Source organism: Heteronotia binoei, chromosome 8 (assembly GCF_032191835.1).
Source record: "Heteronotia binoei isolate CCM8104 ecotype False Entrance Well chromosome 8, APGP_CSIRO_Hbin_v1, whole genome shotgun sequence".
Classification (NCBI taxonomy): Eukaryota; Metazoa; Chordata; class Lepidosauria; order Squamata; family Gekkonidae; genus Heteronotia; species Heteronotia binoei.
The window spans coordinates 25,768,528-25,790,814 of record NC_083230.1 but is presented as its reverse complement, the minus strand read 5'-3'; positions in this window follow the sequence as shown (position 1 = coordinate 25,790,814).

The following is a 22,287-nucleotide window of genomic DNA, read 5'->3' as shown; positions in this document are numbered from 1 at the left end:
GCATGCAGGCGACATTAAACTGCAGCTGTTCTTGGTGCTGCTGGACGTGGAAGGTGATGGGACAGGTCTCCTGGGTGACGGGCCCAGAACGGAGGAGGCGCCCATCAATAGCCTCCACCAGCGACGGAGTCTCTTTTGTCTGCACCGGGATCTGGTGCTGTTTTACAAAGGCGGCATCTATAAAACAGTGGGCTGCTCCCGAGTCCAGCATGGCATACACGAACAGCCAGCGTTCGTCAGGCAGACGGAGTTTGACTGGTAGCAGGAACGGGCCCGGGGTATCAGCCCGCTGTTCGGAGGACCCAGCTAGTCGCCCCAGGCTGGGGGGTCCACTTACGCCTGGGGCTGCCCTTTTGACGGCGGTGGCGGCGAAGGCCCGGGTATCCCATGCTTAGCAGGGCAGCCAGAGGCATAGTGGCCTGCCGTGCCGCAGTAGAGGCACAGATTCTGCGTGCGGCGTCTGGCCTTTTCCTCTGGGGTCAGGCGAGGTCGAGCAGCTCCAAGCCGCATAGGCTCATCCTCGGCGCTGGTACTCGCTGAGGATGGGCGAGGAGCCAAGTGGCACGGCGCAGGGAGCTGGCGCCCTCTGGTCTTGGCTTGGCGGCGACTTTCCAGGCGGCCATCGATGCGGAGGCAGAGGGTGATAAGTTGTTGGAGCGTGGGTGGTTGCTCCACCCTGGCCAGTTCATCCAGGACCTCCTCTGCCAACCCCTCAGTAAACTGGTCCATCTGGGCAGCCTCATTCCACGCCAAGTCCGGGGTCAGGAGCTTGAATTCTGTGGCATATTGAGCCACCGAGGAGTTGCCTTGTTTCAGTGCCCTGATCTTCCGGTTGGCTGTGGCTGCTTGGACTGGGCTAGAGAAAGCAGCAGACAGGTGGGCCTCAAACCCCTGGTAATTAGTTAGTAGGGGAGAGGACGCGATCAGCAAGGGTGTGGCCCATTTGGCTGCCTGCCCCTTTAACAGACTGATGATGAAACACACCTTTGTCTTGTCATTGAGGAAGTCCCGTGCTCTCAGTTCAAAGTACAGCCGACACTGTGCTAGGAAGGCAGGAAATTCTTCCACGGCACCCCCAAATCTGTCAGGTGGGGGAACTGGGCACTTGGCTGGAGCACTGGCCACAGGTTGTTGCTGCAAGTGCACTACTGCCTGTGTTAGCTGCTGTACCTGGGCTTGGAGTGCAGCCAGTAGTTCTGTGGTTTCACTTGCTTCAGCATCCATCCTGTGGAGTGGGTGTTTGTCAGGTGGAAACAATCTGTCACAGCTGGGGCCGGGTCAGGCAAAGTCCAGAGGCAGTCCGAGGTCTGTAGCCAGTAAGCAGGAGGGTCCGAGGCGCCAAATCCGAATCACTGTAGAAGTATCGCAGGTCTGATGTCCAGAAGCCGAGGTCAGGGAGTCCAGAAGTCCAAAGCCAAAGTCAGGGAGTCAGGAACCAAAGTCAAGCCGGAGTGGATGCTAGAATGTCAGGGAGATGACTAGTTGCTTCCACAAAGCCTCCTCCCAAAGCCCACAGTTATATAGCCCTCTGCTGGCTGTTGCCTGTTTGGGCTAATTGCTGGCTCAGGGAGGCAGCCAGGATCCTGTTACCACTCAAGCATCCTTGCTCTTAGAAGGGCCAGAATCCTCTCAGAACTCAGGGCTCAGGGAGCGTCTTGCTTGTGAGCGTGCCGCCCTCCTCCGATCCCTGAGGTCCTGCCGGAGGCGGTCACGCACACGAGCCACCCGAGAGGGCGAGGCAGGGGGGCTGGGATCTTCTCCAGCAGGAGGCAGGGGCACTGGTGCAGGTGGCAGGGGCACAGTTTCCGCATCAGACTCAACTTCCTCTGAAGGGTCCCCAGCACCCATGACACAAAGAAGATCTACAAGAAAAAGAGATTGGGCCCAGTCCTGGTTTTAATCCTCAATTCAGATGGTCTGCTTTGCTAATTTAGACTCCTACTGCAGAAAGCGGCAATAATTGATCAATAGCCTGGTTTCTTCCAAAGTTCATTTCTGAATCTCTGAAAACCCATGAGGCTTTGTGGCCTTCCAGCAATGTTACTGAGTACTCCGAGGGTTTTCCACAACCTTCTCACTGAACCCCATGCACTCCCCTAACAACTGCCTGTCCACTCCCAATTACCTGGCTGCTGCTGATTTGGCAAGCTGCAGTCAGGTGACCAGAAAATAATAGGGTGGAGTGAATGAAGTCTCCCCCACCAATATCTTGTGTAGTCCTGATGGTGCCTCAGAAGGTGCCAAAACATATTAACTTGAGAACATAAGGATAGAAGTCTCTCTTTCTCTCCTGCCAGCAGCAGAAAAGACAGTCAGTTTGGTTCTCAAAACACCATCAGTTATGATTGCCTATTTTGCAGAAGCCTAAAGTGGAGTTTCAACACACTGATGTATCTATAGCTGCGTTGCTCCACAGGGCCTGCAAAATGGAGCTGTTCCACCAGGCCTTTGTGGTTGAGACTACAGGCATCTAATTAATCAAGCTGGCCTCCCTACCGCAGCCCTCTCTGCATGGGCCCAATTTTTAGAAGTCTACATTGAGCAGCTCCAGCCATTGACTGTATATTCCTGGCTGTCGGCTATCTGTTTAATTTTCATTTTAATTCTTAAGTCTGTTTAATTCCCATTTTTAACTGTTTTAATATGTTTTAATTAATGACGTGACTCTGTTTTAATATGTTTTAATTACAACTGTGACCCTAAACCCGTTAGGGAGAGAGCGGAATATTAAATCAGCTAAAATAAATAAATAAAATCAAGCAAGTTCAGGACGATTAAAATCAAGCAAGTTCAGTTCAGCTACAAATACAAGTTGATGGGGTGTGAACTGGCAGAGACTGATCAAGAGAGAGATCTTGGGGTCATGATAGATAACTCACTGAAAGTGTCAAGACAGTGTGCGTTTGCAATAAAAAAGGCCAATGCCATGCTGGGAATTATTAGGAAGGGAATTGAAAACAAATCAGCCAGTATCATAATGCCCCTGTATAAATCGATGGTGCGGTCTCATTTGGAGTACTGTGTGCAGTTCTGGTCGCCGCACCTCAAAAAGGATATTATAGCTTTAGAGAAGGTGCAGAGAAGGGCAACTAGAATGATTAAAGGGCTGGAGCACTTTCCCTATGAAGAAAGGTTGAAACGCTTGGGACTCTTTAGCTTGGAGAAACGTCGACTGCGGGGTGACATGATAGAGGTTTACAAGATAATGCATGGAATGGAGAAAGTAGAGAAAGAAGTACTTTTCTCCCTTTCTCACAATACAAGAACTCGTGGGCATTTGATGAAATTGCTGAGCAGACAGGTTAAGACGGATAAAAGGAAGTACTTCTTCACCCAAAGGGTGATTAACATGTGGAATTCACTGCCACAGGAGGTGGTGGCGGCCACAAGTATAGCCACCTTCAAGATGGGTTTAGATAAAAATATGGAGCACAGGTCCATCAGTGGCTATTAGCCACAGTGTATGTGTGTATATAACATTTTTTGCCACTGTGTGACACAGAGTGTTGGACTTGATGGGCCGCTGGCCTGATCCAACATGGCTTCTCTTATGTTCTTATGTTCTTATGATTACATTAAAAATAAGAGTTTGTCTACTGCTCTGTAGGACCAAAGATGTGCTTGCTTCTGGGAACGTTCCAGACTGGCTCTTATGAACATGGCCCTTGAAAGAAAATAATTGGTAATCCAATAGATTTGATCTGTGCTTTTGCTTGCTACATGGATGAGAGTTATTCCATTAACAAAGAAGATTTATGATATAACCTGCAATACAGAAAGATGAAGATGACCGGAGGGGAGGGGAAAGGAAAAAGAGAAACATCGAATGATAAAAGCTGTCCAATTGATAATTCAATAATAGGCCTCCTTCTTTCATGGTTTTGGTGTTTTACATCATTTAGCCCATTGGCTTACAGCTGAAGGGGATTAGGCTTCAGAAACAGAGATCAAAAGAATTCTCAATAGTTAAATAGCTTTTAACGCAACAACATAGCAACCAGCACTGATGAAGTGCTCGATAGCAAATAAAGAGGGAAGGAGTACATGTTGGCCGTTCATAACATCGAAAACATGCTCTGCTCACACAGTTTCTGTCTCCTCCCATACTTTTATATAAATTGGTGCTGGTAAAAATACACCCCTGATCAACTGCTGGAATGATCTTGATGGCCACGGCTAGCCTGATCTCGTCATACCTCAGAAGCTAAGAAGGACTGGACCTAGTTAGTACTTGGATGGAAGACCACCAAGAAAGACAAGGGTTTCTATGCAGTGACCCTGCCACTAGGCAAACTAGGTGATTGCCTCGAGTGCCAGCCATTTGGGGCCCCCAAATTGGATGCCCCCCATTATCAGTGCACACGGGGGGGGGGGGGAGGCACCCTAGGCCTTGCTTAGGGTGCCGGACAATCTAGGGTTGAGAGGCAGACAATGGTAAACCACCTCTAAATGTCTCTTGCCTTGAAAACCCCACTGGGTTGCCATAAGTCAGTTGTGACCTAATGGCACTTTCCACCATCCTCACTTGGGTGGGAAGATTTTGACAAACAAAAGAAAAAAAAAACCTCTTTGAAATTGGCAGGAAAAAAATGCTAATAGGTTTCTGGCCAGCAGAATGTGAGCGCTCCCTACCTATTGGTTCGCCTCTGCGCCTCTCCACCATGCTTGGCTACTTAGGTAGATTTACTTAGGTAGGCTACTTAGCTAGGTGTGCAAGACAGACAGCCCCCTAATCTCAAACAACTCCTCACCCCAACAATACAACATCTCATCTGAGCATGGACACTGGTACCAGAGCTTGCAATAAACCCAAGTGCCAACTTTGCTGCCACATATACCCAGACAACACAGCCACTGGACCGAACAGCATTAACTACACCATCTCAGCCTCATTCACTTGTTCATCTTCCAACATTATATATGCCATTAAATGCCAACAATGCCCTTCAATTCTCTACATAGGGCAAACAGGACAAACCCTCTGCCAAAGGATAAATGGACACAAATCTGACATCAGGAATTACAGAACTGAGAAACCTGTGGGGGAACAGCATTCCATGGGTGACCTCAAAGTAGCTGTTTTACTGCAAAGGAACTTCAAGAACAGAATGGAGAGAGAAACTGCTGAATTACAAATTATTATGAAACTTGGAACAAACATCTCCCCAGGACTGAACAGGGATATTGGTTTTTTATCTCATTACAGAGCTAAACCCACTCTCACTGAGTATAGTTATACATCCAATGTATTTCTCTTTTAGAATAGTGTATCAGAATAATTTTTTGTATTGACATACTCAGAATAGGGATATTGGCTGTTTATTTCATTGCATATGCTTAACCCATTTTCATTATATTTTATTGTTTTCTTTTTTTCTAATGGCAAACTAGAATGATGTTGACATGTTAAAAAGTAAATTAGGTGGACAAGGACATCACTATCCAATGTATTTCTCTTTTAGGTGTATTGACATACTCAAACAGGGATATTGGCTAGTTATCTCATTACATATACTAAACCCATCTTCCACTATATTTCAATGTATTTTTCTTCTAATGGCAAACTATATGTATGTTACATGTTAAAAGTTAAATTAGTTGGATGGGAAAAACTTCTGAGAAATAAATACCCTCCTTTTAGCCCAGGCTTATAACAATAGAGTGATTAACGGACGTTCTCACAATTTGACATGTTACTGTTTTATTGGTTTCTCACGCTCATGTTACCCAGATCAAAGGTTTGCTCAATTTGTTAATTTTACTATTCTGTCATTGGATCTTAAATTTGTACCATTTTGCATTCTAAACCACTGCCTACCAGCTATATTTGGCTCTGCTCACTGTACCTGATTCCTCATCTGATGAAATGTGCTTAGAGCACATGAAAGCTTACATTCTGAATAAAACTTTGTTGGTCTTAAAGGTGCAACTTGACTCCTATTAGATCACCACTATACAATATGTGACCCTTCAGGCTGAATCCGCAGATGAGACCTTATACTGAACCAAACTATTAAGGTCTATCAAGATCTGTATTGTCTACTCTTCCTGGCAACAGCTCTCCACAGTCTCGGGAGAGATCTTTTACAGCACTTACTACCTTATCCTCAGAACTGGAGACACCACAGATTGAATTTCGGGCCTTTGGCATGCAAAGCAGATGCTCTACCACTGAGCCTTCCTTTCCCCTAGAACACATGAAGTTGCCTTATACTCAGTGAGATCATTGGTTTGTTTAGGTCAGTATTTTCTACTCTGACTACAGTGGCTCTCTGGCGTCTCAGGCAAAGTCTTTCACATCAGCAGCCTCAAGGCAAGTGAAAAGGTAGGGTATATTTTAATAGTCATCTACTACTTGATTTTTTTTTTGACCAGAGACACCAAGGATTGAACCAGGACTTACTTCTTGCAAAGCAGATGCCCTGCCACCAAGCTATGCCTCCATCTTAAGAAGTTCAGCCTGAATATCTATAGTATCCTGCCAGGGACTTGACACCCGTCCCCCCATGTAGTCCCAGCTGGACAACATATACAGGATTTTTTTTGTACAAGTCCTAGTGAACCAGCAGCATTTGTGGCGATTGGTTTGGTTTACTAATTGTGCAGGCAGATCAAATTCCAGTCCATTTTTGGCACATGATCCTTTATGCACTTACTGCCCATCCAATGGACATCCTGTCATCCTGTCTTGCACCAACATACCCTTAGTTGCTGTTTCACTGCATAAGCCTCGGAGAGAGTCTATTGCCAGACATCTAAAAAACATTGACAAGACAAAAAGGTATTTTTCATAGAGCTGTCATCACTTACGGCAACTTGGCTTTTATTTCAAAGCCTATAATGAATTGCAATGTTTAACTGATGAGAATGTTTCCAAGACAATCTTCAGAACAATATGAATGACACAAAATCTATTTTATACTTTAGAACCATCTTGCAGATTTGAATTTTGTAATAGTTCTCCATCTGTTTGATATTAGGATAGAGCTGCATGCTTCAACAAATTTTGGGGCTGGTCACAGTGCTGAAACAGGACTGAGGAGACTGAGATCTTCCCTTAAAGGGCATAACTGCACATTACTGAGTGCTTGGGTTGCCTGGATCTGCCATAAAGAATTTCAATCAGACAAGTGTTGTGTGCTTGGAACTAAGTTCCAAGGCAGGTGAGGGCCTGATTTGGATCAGGACCACATTCCATGGGGGAAAGGGGTGGTGAAGCTTTCCCTGCATGCCATTTTGCTGACCTAAAGCAGCCCCAGGAAGGTGTCGCGGAGAGCTAAAACATGCCCTTGGGGCTGTTTTAGGAAAATTATTAGTGGAGGAGGCATAAGCAACTCTTTCTGGGTTGTGTGATCCTAATGTGAACTGGGTTCACAGTTTCAAACACAAAATTTCCAATCAGCAGACCCAAGGACTTTGTAACATGCAGTCAGGTATGAAGATAATAGAGTGACCTTGCATTACAATAGAGGAGGAGAAACTCACAGATCTCATGTTTAGATCCTTGGAAGAGGGGCATGATGTATGAACCCTGGGTACATATGATTGAGCATGTGTAAGGGAAAGGTTCCCCTACACTTTTATTGTTAAATCAATGCTACACTTGAATCCTTTCATTTTGCTATAGAGGATTTCTAGTCACCGAAATGCAAGTATCTGCTGAAGACAGAGATGGCTCCCCCAATGCTTTTGACAAGGAAATGTCAATATTCCCATGACTATAGTGAGCAAGAACACCATTTAGTAGCCTACTATACAATTGATACTGTTACAGAAATGCTGGGAATCTCCTCTTTTAGATGGGGAAATTAGCAGACTCGGGTAGAGCAAATTAGGAGCATGGATCTTTTCACCTATGATACGAAGGTCTGGGATTCAGAAAGGAAAACTCCAAATTGAATATATTTTATAATGTTTACTAGAAATCATGTAAAAAGGTTCATTCATATACACAAGCAATAAAATACATACACAGCAAGATCTAGGAAATGTAGTGATGATTGATAGGGTTTTAGAGGAATTATTAGAGTGGGTAATACTACCTTGTCCAGAAGTGCAGATGTCTGTTCAGTAGAAATATGGGGAGAAGGGCATCCACAACCAGCATGACACGCCCAATAGACCCAATTACAAAGACTAATGGGGTGGTACAAACTGTATAAAGGCGCCCTACAGAATGCACACCGGAGGGTGATTTTCACCCAGTTTATATAGGGTTCTGAGAGGGGGTGAAGACATCACTGTTAATGAGATTGCTATAGATACCGAAATGGGTCTCCAGGTGGAAACAATAAAGATTGCTTACTCAATGTTTACTACAGGATGAGTTTAAAATGAGTTTAACATTTTAATCCATTTTAGTTTCGACACTTATGAAATGGAGTCGGGGTAGAAGACAAAGAATTAGCGCAACGTGGCCGACATTTGCATAGAGGTAAACAGGAAAGAGCTGAGTTGGAGTAAGGAGTCGGCAAGATGTGCCGTAAATCAGTAGCAGAGGATTAAGTCCTGACTCACACTTACCTGCAACCCCTATTGTCCTAATGCACTCCATGTGGGTCGGGGGGAGAGGCCAGACCAGGAGGATGTCTGTTGTAATCAGAACAGGCTGGTGTCTTGTCACACTCCATTTTGCAAGGAGTATGTTTCCTTGGCCTGTTTCTGATCAGAATCCATTTTGTTTCTAGAGTTGGGGGACCCCACTATTTCTGTGGGATGCTCCCCATAGAGGCAGGCAGCGCGTCCTCGTCACAATACTTATTTGTTGTATATATGTATTTTTTGTTATTAGTTCAGATTTATTTCTATGTTATCCCCACATTTCTGATGGCACAGAGACACCTCCCCCCCACCAATCAAGGCTTTCTGAATTACTTGAAAGTTTACTTTTAGTATGGGAAACAGGAAATAACCCACTCTCACAAAAGGTCCTGTTTCTGCATGTTACATTCCTTGGTGTCTCACCTGAAAGAGAGGGGAGATGTCTAAAGTAGTGACATGCATAGACACACATGGGGAGGAGCCATGGTTCAATGGCACAGCAATTGCTTTGCATGCAGAAGGTCCAAGTTTCAATCTTAGGATTTGTGTTTTAAAGGATCAGGTAGTAGGTGATGCAAGAACTCTCCACTTGAGGTCTTGGAGTCAGGGGAATTTGATTCAAGATCAATTAAGTAGCAGGATGATATCTGTCTTTAAAAATCCATCCTGAGCTTTGTGGAACAGCTATCTGGGCTCCAGTCCTCCAGAAGATTTCTACTTTTAGGTCAAGTTCATAGGATGGAACGATTCATAGTAATCAGGTTCCCAGTTCCCAACTATATAGCTGCCTAGCCTGGCAGCAAAGATTCCCTTTCCAAGCCCAGCTGTCTGTCCCCCTGCCTGCAGAAGTGAGGCAGATGATAACTGGAGACAGGGCTTTTTCAGTGGTGACACCTCACCTTCAGAATCCCTTCCCCCTTGAGGCTTCTGGTGCCTACCTTAATGTCTTTTAGGCACCAAGACAAAACATATTTTTAACCAAGTCTTTAACAAAGAGTTTTTATCTTTTTTAAATTTTATTTTGAAGGTATTTTTTATAATCTGGTTCTGTTTTGAGGACTTTGTTACATTTTTAGGTAGCTCAATTATCATTTTATGTCATCTTTCTAATGTCATGTCTTTTTAATACTGATAATTTATGTAGTTGGTTTTATGGCATTGTTTCTACTCATGAATCACCTCAAGCAGGTCTCCAGAGACATGACTATAAACTCCCTACATAAAACTCATTGCTCTCAGCTTCTGTAATGGTGGAAGCGTGGCCTTCATGAAATAGTAGTTAGGTTGCCCTCACAGTAGTCTGAAATATCCATCTGTAGCAGGGAGGGATCTGATTTGCATTTGATTTTCATATCCAGTTAGCTGTCTGCAGAAATGATTCTGCATCTGCAATTAATGGATTTTGTGAATAACTCTTAGTCTGGATAAGCCAGACATGCACTTCATCCCGAGAACACATGCTATTAAATTTACTCCTAAGAGTAAGTATTACCTCTTCATGCCAGCCCAGGGATCATGAAAATCGCAAAAACTTGGTGAGCCTGCTGGTGCTGCCTCCACATTGGAAGTTTGCCCTTGATAATGCCCCGGCATCCTCTGCAACATGGACAGTTTCTCAGGATTCTCTGAGGGTAGAAAGGATGAATTATACCATTTTATGGCTGCTGAAAGAGAAAATGAATAAGTAAACCTATTGCTTCTCAGCCCTGTCTATCAGTTTAACAAGGTGTCCATCATCTGTATGGTGGAGGCATAATACTCTCACAATGGCACCAGTTATGTAAGTTGGCACTTGCACAGGAAATTGTATAGGTTGGTACTTGTCAAGATGAAGTTGTATGTGTTTACACTAACGGAATATTAGATTAGCAGAGTGTTCAAGACTCATGGCACAGCAGAATTACCTGGTGTTTGTCTTGCTGTAGAGAATAAAGTTACGCATAGAGCCTTTTTATCTTAGCAAACTAATGTAAGTCCTTTATTGTAAGGAACTCCATTCTAAACTAGTTTAGTCTAACTAGATAGGATGCATGGAGATGCAGGAAGCATGTTCTGCTCTCATGGAGAGAGAAGATAGTATGAGAGAAAAGGCATCAGGAAGGAAGGAAGGAAGGAAGGAAGGAAGGAAGGAAGGAAGGAAGGAAGGAAGGAAGGAAGGAAGGAAGGAAGGAAGGAAGGAAGGAAGGAAGGAAGGAAGGAAGGAAGGAAGGAAGATTCCCCGAGAGTAGCAATCTACACATCAAAGGGATTACATCAGAGCAGTAGAAAAGAAGGGATGAACAGGTCCTGGCCTGTCTATTACTCTGACTCTCTGTAGTCCTCCTTTGGCATCTCAGGTTAAGAGACAGTGCAACATCCTCCATTTCCAACATATATTAACTATTAACTAGGGAATTCCTCTAAACAGAAGTGCTGTTAAAAGCACAGAACTAGTTCATGTAAAATAGATGGCAACTCTAATGGAGAAGACCATTAAACAGCCTTCCAGATCAGCATACTGTTCTTCAAACTTCCTTATCTACAGAAGGTCAGCAATGGATATAGACTGCTGTTTAACTGGAACAAAGAATCTCTACAAGCCCCCTGCCAATATATGAGCATCCCTTCAAATAAATGGGAACAGAGGAAAAAGAATCAATATATGATCACTGGGTGGTAGTTAATTGGAAAGCTAGAAATAAATCAACTGTACTTAGTAGCTACCCTTGAATGTGTCAAATGAAGAACACAGAAAGATATGACACTTCCCCTTCGTTAAAGAACTTTGGATAATCAAAGATTTAGAACTGAGTGTTCAAATTTTCAGGACCTGCTAAGGTTCAAAAAGTATCTTCAGTGCTTTGTGTTATGTAGAAAATAAACATTTATTCTTTCTTTACAGTAGACTCTTACCATTTGTGAATTAGTGATCTGCAATTTCCCTTATTTGCAGGCAATGATTTTATCATGTGGCATTGTCTCCAGCTTGTTTTTTACAAATTTATGGGAGGCCGTAGACCCCTGCCTCCTAGTATTTGAGGATTTCTTCATTCAAAGTTATCCTGGGAATGGCTCACCTGCAAATGGCGAGGTTCTACTCTATTCTACAGACCTCTGATACACAAAACTATCAAATGGAGCCCTCTGCTCAGAAATCTATTGCAAGCCAAACACCTCCTAAAACCTTCAGTACAAATTTCAACAATGGAAAAAAGCAAAACATACAAATCCAACCACTATCAAAGTATTCGGTAAGTGATTTTTCTTGTTCTCATCGCATTCTCACTGAAGAATTCCAATTAGTTGACTTCCGGTCTTGGTGACCCATCGACCGTGGATTCGCTCCTGATGGTCAGTCTTAAATCAGTCAATCGGGGGGTTCCCCAGGCTAGGGAACCCAAGCCCAGGATTCAGGAAGGATCCTGGCAGGCAAGCGGCTTGTCTGTTGGGACTGTGATACCGGCAGCGGCTGGTTCCCGCACCCACGGATGCTGCAGAGCCCCGTTGTCCCGATTGCCATTTTTAAATGGCACTCGGGTTGAGCACCGGCACTTTTATTTCTTCTAATCTAATTTCTGCATGATCAAAGCAAATGGGAAAGCATATTGGTGACTGTAAGTTCTCCTTTTTATCTCGAATATTCGGAAGAGCAAAGTTTGGAAGCATGAAAGCTGGAGCGGGATTGGATGAAACTCATAAGGGAGGACGTGTGTGTGTTAAACCTCCTCCTGCTGTAAGGCTTCGAGTAGACTGTGAGAGGGCAAAGTTAACTTCTAATAGAATTCAAGTCCCGGTAAAGATTGATCCACACGGATTTTTGATATTAACTATTTAAAGGCAGACTGTGAACTGAGTTTTTGAAAAACTGCCCAATGTACATTATTAAGACGTTGTAGCTAAAGAAGTGACTGTGATATATTGGTTTGGTGTTGGATTTCTTCAGAGGCAAAGTGGGAAGCTTGGAGAGAAATCTTGAAAGAAACCTTGATTGTTATTATCTGTGAGTTATTTTATGGATTTCAATAGCCAGAGGTGCTTGGCTTGAATACCGGTCTTCAAGAAGGAGCTACGTCGTTGATTTTAGAAAGAATAGCATGGAAACCTGTAAAGTTTGAAAAGAGGATGATCTAATTCGTTCTTGGTGGATTACAAAAATATTGACAGGATCTAGGACCCTATATAACTCTATATTGGATTAATTTTTGATTTTTGACTTGTGATTTTTACCTTTACCTATGGATTATAGATATACAGAGATGTGGATGGCTTTAATTAAACTGTTTGATTACAATTAAGCTGTCCTTTTTTTACTTTGGGAACTTTTTGAGTTTTGGTGACTGTATTTTTGTAGCTTAGGGTGTGCGTTCCTTTTGGATTACAAAACTACAAATACCTGTGGGAAGAAGATATGGAAATGGGACATCTTGGTTTGGATTATAATTTGTAATGTTGACTTGGGAGCATTTGGACCGATTGGACTATTTTTTGGACCTTCTTTCTCAAGGACTGGATTTGTTTGCACTGTTTAAGAGTGTACAATAACTTTGCTGATGTGCGTGCACTATTATTTTTTTTCCTATTGAGGTTTGCTTTTGGTATCTCCGACTCATTGTTTGGTAACTGATATTGTTTATAGTTTTGAGTACTGCTATTTGGGTTTGCCAGGTTGTTGTTGAAGAAGAAGAAGAAGATATTGGATTTATATCCCGCCCTCCACTCCGAAGAGTCTCAGAGCGGCTCACAATCTCCTTTACCTTCCTCCCCCACAACAGACACCCTGTGAGGTGGGTGGGGCTGGAGAGGGCTCTCACAGCAGCTGCCCTTTCAAGGACAACCTCTGCCAGAGCTATGGCTGACCCAAGGCCATTCCAGCAGGAGCAAGTGGAGGAGTGGGGAATCAAACCCGGTTCTCCCAGATAAGAGTCCGCACACTTAACCACTACACCAAACTGGCTTGAATTAAGGGGAAGGTTTTGTTCCCAAACATTTCAATATTGATTTAAAATATTGATTTTTTTCCTGCTTGATATTGAGTTAGTTGACAAAAACTGGAACATAGAGTTCCAAAACATGTTGATGATTTGTAAACGTTTAATGCTGAGTGTAAACATTTAAATTTTCTCAACGGTTTCAAATTAATTTCTTTCCAGTTTGAGAGGGAATAAATACTGTGAGTAATTGAATAATTGAAATGGCATCAGGGTTCAAAAAGGGCCCCCAAAGAAGAGATAATAAAGATAATAAAGAGATTAGGGGTACAGCTTCCATCGCCTAGCGTCTCTCATAGTGGCCCAATTAAATTTACGGCTGCAAACATGCAAAAAGATATGAAAGAAATGCAAAACACTCTATTAACAGCCATTTCACAACTGACTGACAAGGTAGACAACGTAGGAGAACAAATGGCTGAAGTTAAGCAGGAACTCCAAGAAAATAGAAAACAAACAGCAGAAACTAACAAGGCATTGAAAGCCCTAGATGATCAAGTGGTGAGTAATACTCAGAAGGTTGAACAGTTGGAAAAAAAATCAAAAAGATGTATGTCAGTAGATTTCTTCAGCTAGAAATGGACAGAGCAGCCTATATGTTGAGATTGCAAAATGTTCCAGAAGATAAGTCTGAAGACTTGCAGAAAATGGTTAATGAGACTTTTGTGGAAATTCTGCATGTACCTCTAGAAAAGATGGAAGAGATTGACCAAGTTAAACGTGTACCATCGAGTTTTACCAAACAGAACCAATTACCCAGAGAAATTCATGTGAAACTTACTAGAAGAATAACCAGAGACAACATTCTGAAACAGACAAGAGACAAACCAGTGGCAATAGCAGAGAATACAGTGAGAATTCCGAAAGAGGTACCGTGGCCTGTCAGACAGAAGAGGAGAGACTATTATACTTTGACAAACTTCTTGAGGGAGAGAGAAGTACTTTATACATGGTTGATGACAGAAGGTTTATTGTTCACGTTTGAAGGCAAAAGACACAGAATTAGCTCAATTTTCAAAGCTGAAAACTTCCTGGAGAAATTCGAGAAGGAAGAACAGAGAAGCAGGAAGGAGGATGGGCAAGAAGAAAGCTCAGAGGAAGAAGATTCAAGTGAGGCAAAGAAGTACCAAACCCGACTACAGATTAAAAAAGATAAAAAGGATAGTGATAAGAAGGATTCATATTGGCATCAATAGTCTCTACTAATGTGAATGGACTTAACTCCCCGTTGAAGGAAAGAGAAGGAAAGTTTTTAAATACCTAGCAAAATTGGAAGCTAATATTATTTATTTACAAGAAACCCATATACTGACTAAAAATCAAAACTTCTTGACGAATAAAAGAATTGGCAATTTATTTGCTGCAAAGGATATGAATAAAAAGAAGAGAGGCGTGGCAACGTATGCAAAGGATGAATTTAATCCACAGCTCTGCTTTGCATCAGAAGATGGAAGAACTTTAACGGTGGAAATTACAGTGGAGGGCAGGAAAATCTTGTTAGTAAATATTTATACGCCCAAATGATCATCAGGAGAATTTCTTTAAGGACCTGCATCTCAGATTAGCGCGTTTAGATTGTTGAGATTATTGTGTTCTTGGAGATTTTAATGCAGTTTTTGATAGGCAACTGGACGGAAAGACACATAGGCAAACTAAATTTAAAGGTTCACAGTTGCCAACAAGTTTCCTTAAACTGGCTGACAAATTGAAGAATTGAAGTAGATGCATGGAGAACGAGAGTCCCAAAATCAAGAGACTTTACATACTATTCATCTAGTCATCAGTCCTGGTCAAGAATTGATATGTGTTGGCTTTCTACAGGTTTGAAGAAAGAATTGGTGAAAGTGAAGATCCAACCTAGAGTGATATCTGATCATAGTCCAGTAATCATAAATCTTAAAGGAATGCAAAGAAGAAAGAATTGGAGGCTAAATACACAAATACTAAAAGATAAAATTTTCTCCAAAAAGCTGAAGAAGAAATGAAATTCTTCTTCAAACAAAATGTAACTCAGGAGGTGAAGATGCAGGTGGGATGGGATGCAGCAAAAGCATTCTTTAGGGGGCTGGCAATTAGATTTAACCCTCTCATGGATTGCTGCCTTGTCATGGCGAGAGGGCATGCACGGATCAATGAGGCTGTGGGCTATGCCATGCAGGGCTACCCAAGATGGACAGGCCACAGCTGAGAACCCAGACTGAGAACCCAGTTGAGAACCCAGACTGGAGAAAGAAATGGCAAACCACTCCAGTATCCTTGCCAAGAAAACCCCATGAACAGAAACAAAAGGCTAAAAGATATGGCGCTGGAAGATGAGCCCCTCAAGTCAGAAGGTGTCCAATATGCTACTGGAGAAGAGCGTTCAAGTAACCACAGGAAGAGTGAAGCGGCTGGGCCAAAGCCAAAAGGACGCTCAACTGTGGATGTGTCTGATGGTGAAAGAACAGTCCCATGCTGAAAAAAACAATACTGCATCGGAATGTGGAATGTAAGATCTATGAATCAAGTAATCTCTTGTTTGATTTTTTTTTTTTACTTTTCTATATCCACTTTCTCTTTTTCTTCACTTGAAAATAAAAATCTTTCAAACTGGGGGAAAAAAAAGAATTCCAATTTGTATCAAGAGAGGGGAGGAGCATGAACTAACGCTTTAAAGAGATCCAGCAGCAGACAAGTACTTTGGGCAGATGTATTGTAGCAGAAACAGACAGATGGGCAGATGGACCAGGAGACCCTGCTCACCATACACAATAAGTTGCTTGAACTATGGGAGGGGAGCAGGAATGTGAGTTTTATATATTGGTGAAATACTAAAATAGGACTTCTGATGTTACTTCACTTCCTGGAAAAGGATTGTGGGTTACTGTTCTAACATCCTAGCTTTATATACCTGCAGTTTCCTCTTCCAGCCCACAAAAATATAACAAAAATAATGGCAGATCTACACATAGGCTACTTTAAAAGGTTTCCTAATATCTAAAAACAATTCCCTATGCAATTGCTGCCCGTGCGCCATGCATTTAAATACTGAAAGTTGTAAGGCGAATCAATCCATTGATTTAGAGGAGGTGGGCATTTATTTATATAATGCTGTAATATGAGTCTTTTAGCTGTACTAAGGACACAGAGGGTGCATTTTTGCTGACCATCGGTAAACCTCCACGAGGCAGGCACATAGTTTGAAAGTAGGGTTGCCACCTCCTGCCTCCTCCCTTGCGGGGGACTTTGGGATGTGCTCCTTGGGCAGGGATGCCCGCAACATGAAGACATCACACAGAAGTGACCTGAACTGCTGAAGTGTCTTATATTATGTTATGCTATGTGAGCCACCCTGAGCCTGCTTCGGCGGGGAGGGCAGGATATAAATTAAATATTATTATTATTAGTCATATTGGGGACCGGTGCCCTGCACACCTGAACTCCAAGCAGTGAATTTACCACTGGAATTCAGGCACCCCACCACACTTCTTGCAAACAGCATTTAAAGGGACCCTTTAAATCAGGGGTGTCAAACTCATTTGTTATGAGGGCCTGATCTGACATAAATGAGGCCTTGCTGGGCCGGGCCATGTTGGGTTGGGCTGGACCATGTCGGGCCATGTGCATACCTATTTAAGATTAGGTAGCAGATATATAAACTTTATAAAGGATACAGACAAACACAATTAAATATTTTTTTAAAAAAAACAACAACTTAAAACATGCTTAAAATGTTAGCACTTGTTGGTCTTAAAGGTGCTTTCTTTCTATATCACTCATGGAATCCAGGGAACTGGGCAAAGGAAGCTCTGACTCTTTCCTTCCTTCCCCAGGGGACCAGAAGGGGAAGGAGCTTGGCTCATTAGCTCTGCTGTGTGATTGAGAGAGCCTGGAAAAACAAGCTTTGCCTTCCCCCCTTCTTCCCCAAGGGAGCAACTGCAGTCAATGGAGAAAATAGAGTTTTTGCTCTATAGCTCCTGTGTGATTGAGCAAGCCTTGCAAAGCAAGTTGTTATTCAGAAGGAAGCAAGAGATAGATAGGGAGAAAGAAACAGATGACAGCCAGTTGCTCGGGGGCCTGATTGGAGCCCTCCAGGGGCCTGATTCAGCCCCCGAGCCACATGTTTGATACCCTTGCTTTAAATGCTGTTTGCTAGAAGTGGGGGCTGCATGCACCTAAACTCCAGTGGCGAATTCACTGCTTGGAATTCAAGCATTCAGGCATACAAAGGCTGCTCCTCTCCCTCTCTCCTGCAAGATTTAAAGCCCAACCCACCAGTCAGATTGGCAGGCCACATGCTTCTGTTTATGAGCTGGAGGGCCCTTTAAATCTCACAGGAGATGAGGGAGGGGGGCTGCCACTGGTGGTTGCTCTTGGGGGCAGGACTTTTCCCACCAGCCAGCTGGCCAGTGGCAGGCAGGGGACTACAAAATTTGGGGTCCCCACCCCCACATGGGGATTGGCATCCCTAATTGAAATCACATACAAATTCTGAAAAATAAATGAACACAGTAATATAAATGTAATATGGTCACTGTATATATCCTAAACATAATTTTTGCTCAATAATTTGCAACTTAAGGTCCACAGAGAGAGAAGGTATATGCTTTAAGGCCATATCCCATTGCTTTGGCAAAATACTGTGAGTTAGTTATTTCTCCCATTCATTCCTGAGACTTTGTATATCATAATTATTAATCAGCATTGAATATGTATAAACAAATATTATAGATTTCATTTTCTGCATTGAGCCAATTAGAGTTTCCAGGAGCAAAGGGGACGCTGGGACACTTAGTGCCACAGGACCATATTTAGATACCAAAAGATGTTGCAATTGTAAGTACTGCCAGTCAATAGAATTTGATATGCTATATCTAGAATAGGGGTGGTCATGAACCCACACATGGATTCTGGTTTGAGCATGAACTGTGCCTCCCATGAACCCTCCACAAACCTCCACAACCCCCCCTGGAAGTTTGTGGGGTTTAGAGAGGGTTTGTGCAGGCTCTGAAGGCATTTAAATACCTTCAGAGCTCGGCCAGAAGTGAGTTTTGAATGGCGATTAAATGCTGTCTGAGCCCACCACTGGCCCCATGGCCCAACCTCAATGAGCTCTCAGAGCTTACTTTTGGGTTGGGCTATCCAACTAGGGTTGCCAAGTCCAATTTAAAAAATATCTGGGGACTTTGGGGGCGGAGCCAGGAGACTTTGGGGGTGGAGCCAGGAGACTTTGGGGGTGGAGCCAAGATCAAGGCTGTGACAAGCATCATTGAACTCCAAAGGGAGTTCTGGCCATCACGCTTAAAGGGACGGGCACACCTTTTAAATGCCTTCCTTCCATAGGAAATAATGAAGGATAGGGGCACCTTCTTTTGGGGCTCATAGAATTGGACCCCCTGGTCTAATCTTTTTGAAACTTGGGAGGTATTTGGGGGAGAGGCACTAGCTGCTATGCTGAAAATTTGGTGCCTCTACCCCAAAAAACAGCCCCCCCCCAGAGCCCAAAGTTACTCACGGATCAATTCTCCATGATTTTCTATGGGAATAAATCTCCATAGGGAATAACAGAGTTCCCAGCAGACATTTCCCTCCCCTCCCCCCGCTTTCTGAGGACCCTGAAGCGGGAGGAGGGCCTCCAAACCGGGGGATCCCCTGCCCCCACCTGGGGATTGGCAACCCTACACCCAACTGGAAGTGAGCTCCAAAGGCACTTAAATGCCTTTGGAACCCACTTCTGGGTCAGGCTAGCCTGACTGAGCTCTAAGAATCTTGGAGCTGAGTCAAGCCAGGCTGAGCTCTCAGTGGGAGTTCTGAAGGCTTTTATAGGCCTTCAGAACCCACTTCTGGGTGGGGCCAGACCAAATAAGCAGGACTGGCCCTTCCATTAGGCAAATAAGGCATTTGCCCAGGGTTCTGGTCCTGGTAGGGAGCGCCAAATTAGACACCCCCAGGTGACTTTTAGGAGGCCTACACCAGCCTTTGCCCTGGTCCCCAGGCTCTGAGCAAGCGCTGCGCTGCCGGGAAGTGCCTGGCTGCTCCACCACTTGCTTCCCTCCTCACCTTCCCTCTCATTCCGTATTTCTCTCCTTCCTTCCCCACCCCCTTCCCCCGGGCATGGTGTTGCTTCCTTCATTGCTTTCTCTTCCCTCCCCACCTTCTCCCAGTGCTATGGAGAGCCAGTTTGGTGTAGTGGTTAAGTGTGCGGACTATTATCTGGGAGAACCGGGTTTGATTCCCCACTCCTCCACTTGCACCTGCTGAAATGGCCTTGGGTCAACCATAGCTCTAGCAGAGGTTGTCCTTGAAAGGGCAGCTGCTGTGAGAGCCCTCTCCAGCCCCACCCACCTCACAGGGTGTCTGTTGTGGGGGAGGAAGGTAAAGGAGATTGTGAGCCGCTCTGAGACTCTTCGGAGTGGAGGGCGGGATATAAATCCAATATCATCTTCTTCTTCTATCTTCTATGTCTGGGGTTTTGTTATGTATGTAGAATTATGTCAAGTATCTGGGTATTCCGATTTAGCTCATTGGAGCAGGAAAAACGGAGCTTGGGGAACTAGGGACAATGGGCAGCAGGATCCTGATACTTGCTGCCCTGCACCAGTCATAGGCCAGTTTGAATGGATCAATAACCTGCTAGCATGGGAACCCAGAGGTGTATATAGTTAGGGCCCCATTGGCCGGCTGATCAGTCTTGTTAGTGCAGCCATCTACCATGCTGTTTCTAATAAAGAGCTGTTATCACTGTTACCTCACCTCCTTGAACCCACTATATTACAGGTTTGTTATCATGTTACTGTAGCAGCTCCGCGTAAGCATGCCCAGACTTGTTCTCCAGAAACCTTAGTGAAGATTGGAGTTTCACAACAATAGACCACCAGGATTCTGAAGTCTGCCTGCTGATTGAACTTGCAGTTGCTGACAGCCAATGGGGAATCAGAGGGAATTCAATAGTTTGGGGAGCGGGGAGAGTTTTGGTGTATATAACCAGGCTGAGACCCTGAGCATTGCATGTATGTTCTTACTGAAATCACTTAATAAACCGAGCTGATCACTATGACTAGCATATGTCTGCATATCGAACCCAGTAATTAATACCCAGGCATAGTGCTTCCTTCCTATCCCTTCTTCTTTCTGTCCTTCCTTGCTTCCCACCCCTTTCTCCTGGGCACAGTGCTGCTTCCCTCCTCATTTTCCCTCCTGTCCCCTCTTCTTTCTCTCCTTCCTTGCAATTCCAAAATTCTGAAATGCACATCTCACTAAGAAAGGCAAATGGACTACTCTTAAACTGGAGTTTTTGTTTGCACTCTGATGTTTTCAGGAAGGCAAACGGAACTACTCCTAGAAAAAACAGTCTTCATTTGTGCTCACAATGCCCACAAAATCAAGTTGCTCAGTTCATATTAATTTTCCATGTGGAAATAAAGTGCAGTGCTTCCCTCCCCACCTTCCCTCCTGTTCCCTCTTCTTTCTCTCCTTCCTTGCTTTCTCTCCCCCCCCCCCTTCTCCCGGGCACGATGCGTCTCTCCTGTCCCCTCTTCTTGGTGTGTGTGTGTGTACCTTTAAATCTCACTGACTAGAGCTGTATAGGGTGGGCAAGCAGGCAAAGAGTAGGAAAAGCATTCATTTGGAGTAAAACTCCACCCCCTTTGGCTGATCTGTTTTCCTGAGAAGTTGGTGAAAATAAAGATGGTTATATTCACCAATTCCTGTGAGTAAATTACCACAGTGAGATCCACAAATGTGTGGGCTTGGCTGCTCTCTCTCTCTCTGTGTCTCAGAGAGAGAGAGGGAGTGCAGCCAGTTCTGGGAGATGAGGGAATTTTTATTTATTTTAGGGAATAGGAAAATCTCCTGGCCCCACTCCCAAAGTCCCCAAATCTTTTTGAGTTGGACCTGGCAACCCTATGCTCTGTTTTATTGATTTTATTGATTTATTGTTCTTAATTGTAGAAATGAATGTTGTAAGCCACCCTGAGTTGGCTTGAGTCCGAGTGGGATAGAAGTTTAATGAAATAAATAAATAAATAAATAAATAAATAAATAAACAAATAAATAAATAAATAAATAAATAAATAAATAAATAAATAAATAGTCCACAGGGAAGATGTTTTGATTCAAACGATTCAGGTTGATTTGGATTAATCAGAAATGAGCAACATTTACTGTATCCTGTGATCACTGGTAAACTGATAGCGTTCACTGATCAAGATCTAAGCAGTGATCTGGATCACCTGGAGTACTGTGTTCCGTTTTGGGCACCACATGTTAAGAAGGATGTAGACAAGCTGGAACGGGTCCAGAGGAGGGCAACAAAGATGGTGAGGGGTCTGGAGATCAAGTCCTATGCAGAAAGGTTGAAGGAGCTGGGCACGTTTAGCCTGGAGAGGAGGTGGCTGAGAGGTGATATGGTCACTATCTTCAAGTACTTGAAGGGCTGTCATCTAGAGGATGGTGTGGAATTGTTTTCCATTGCCCCGGAAGGTAGGAGCAGGACCAATCGGTTGAAATTAAATCAAAAGGGTTTCTGGTTCAACATTAGGAAGAACTTCCTGACTATTAGAGCAGTTCCTCAGTGGAACAGACTTCCTCAGGAGGTGGTAGGCTCTCCTTCCTTGGAGGTTTTTAAACAGAGGCTAGATGGCTACCTGACAGCAATGAAGATCCTGTGGATTTAGGAGGAGGTATTTGTGAGTTTCCTGCATTGTGCAGGGGGTTGGACTAGATGACCCCCCTGAGGGTCCCTTCCAACTCTATGATTCTATGATTCTAATGATCAAGCTCTAGCAAGTGGAATCATTCA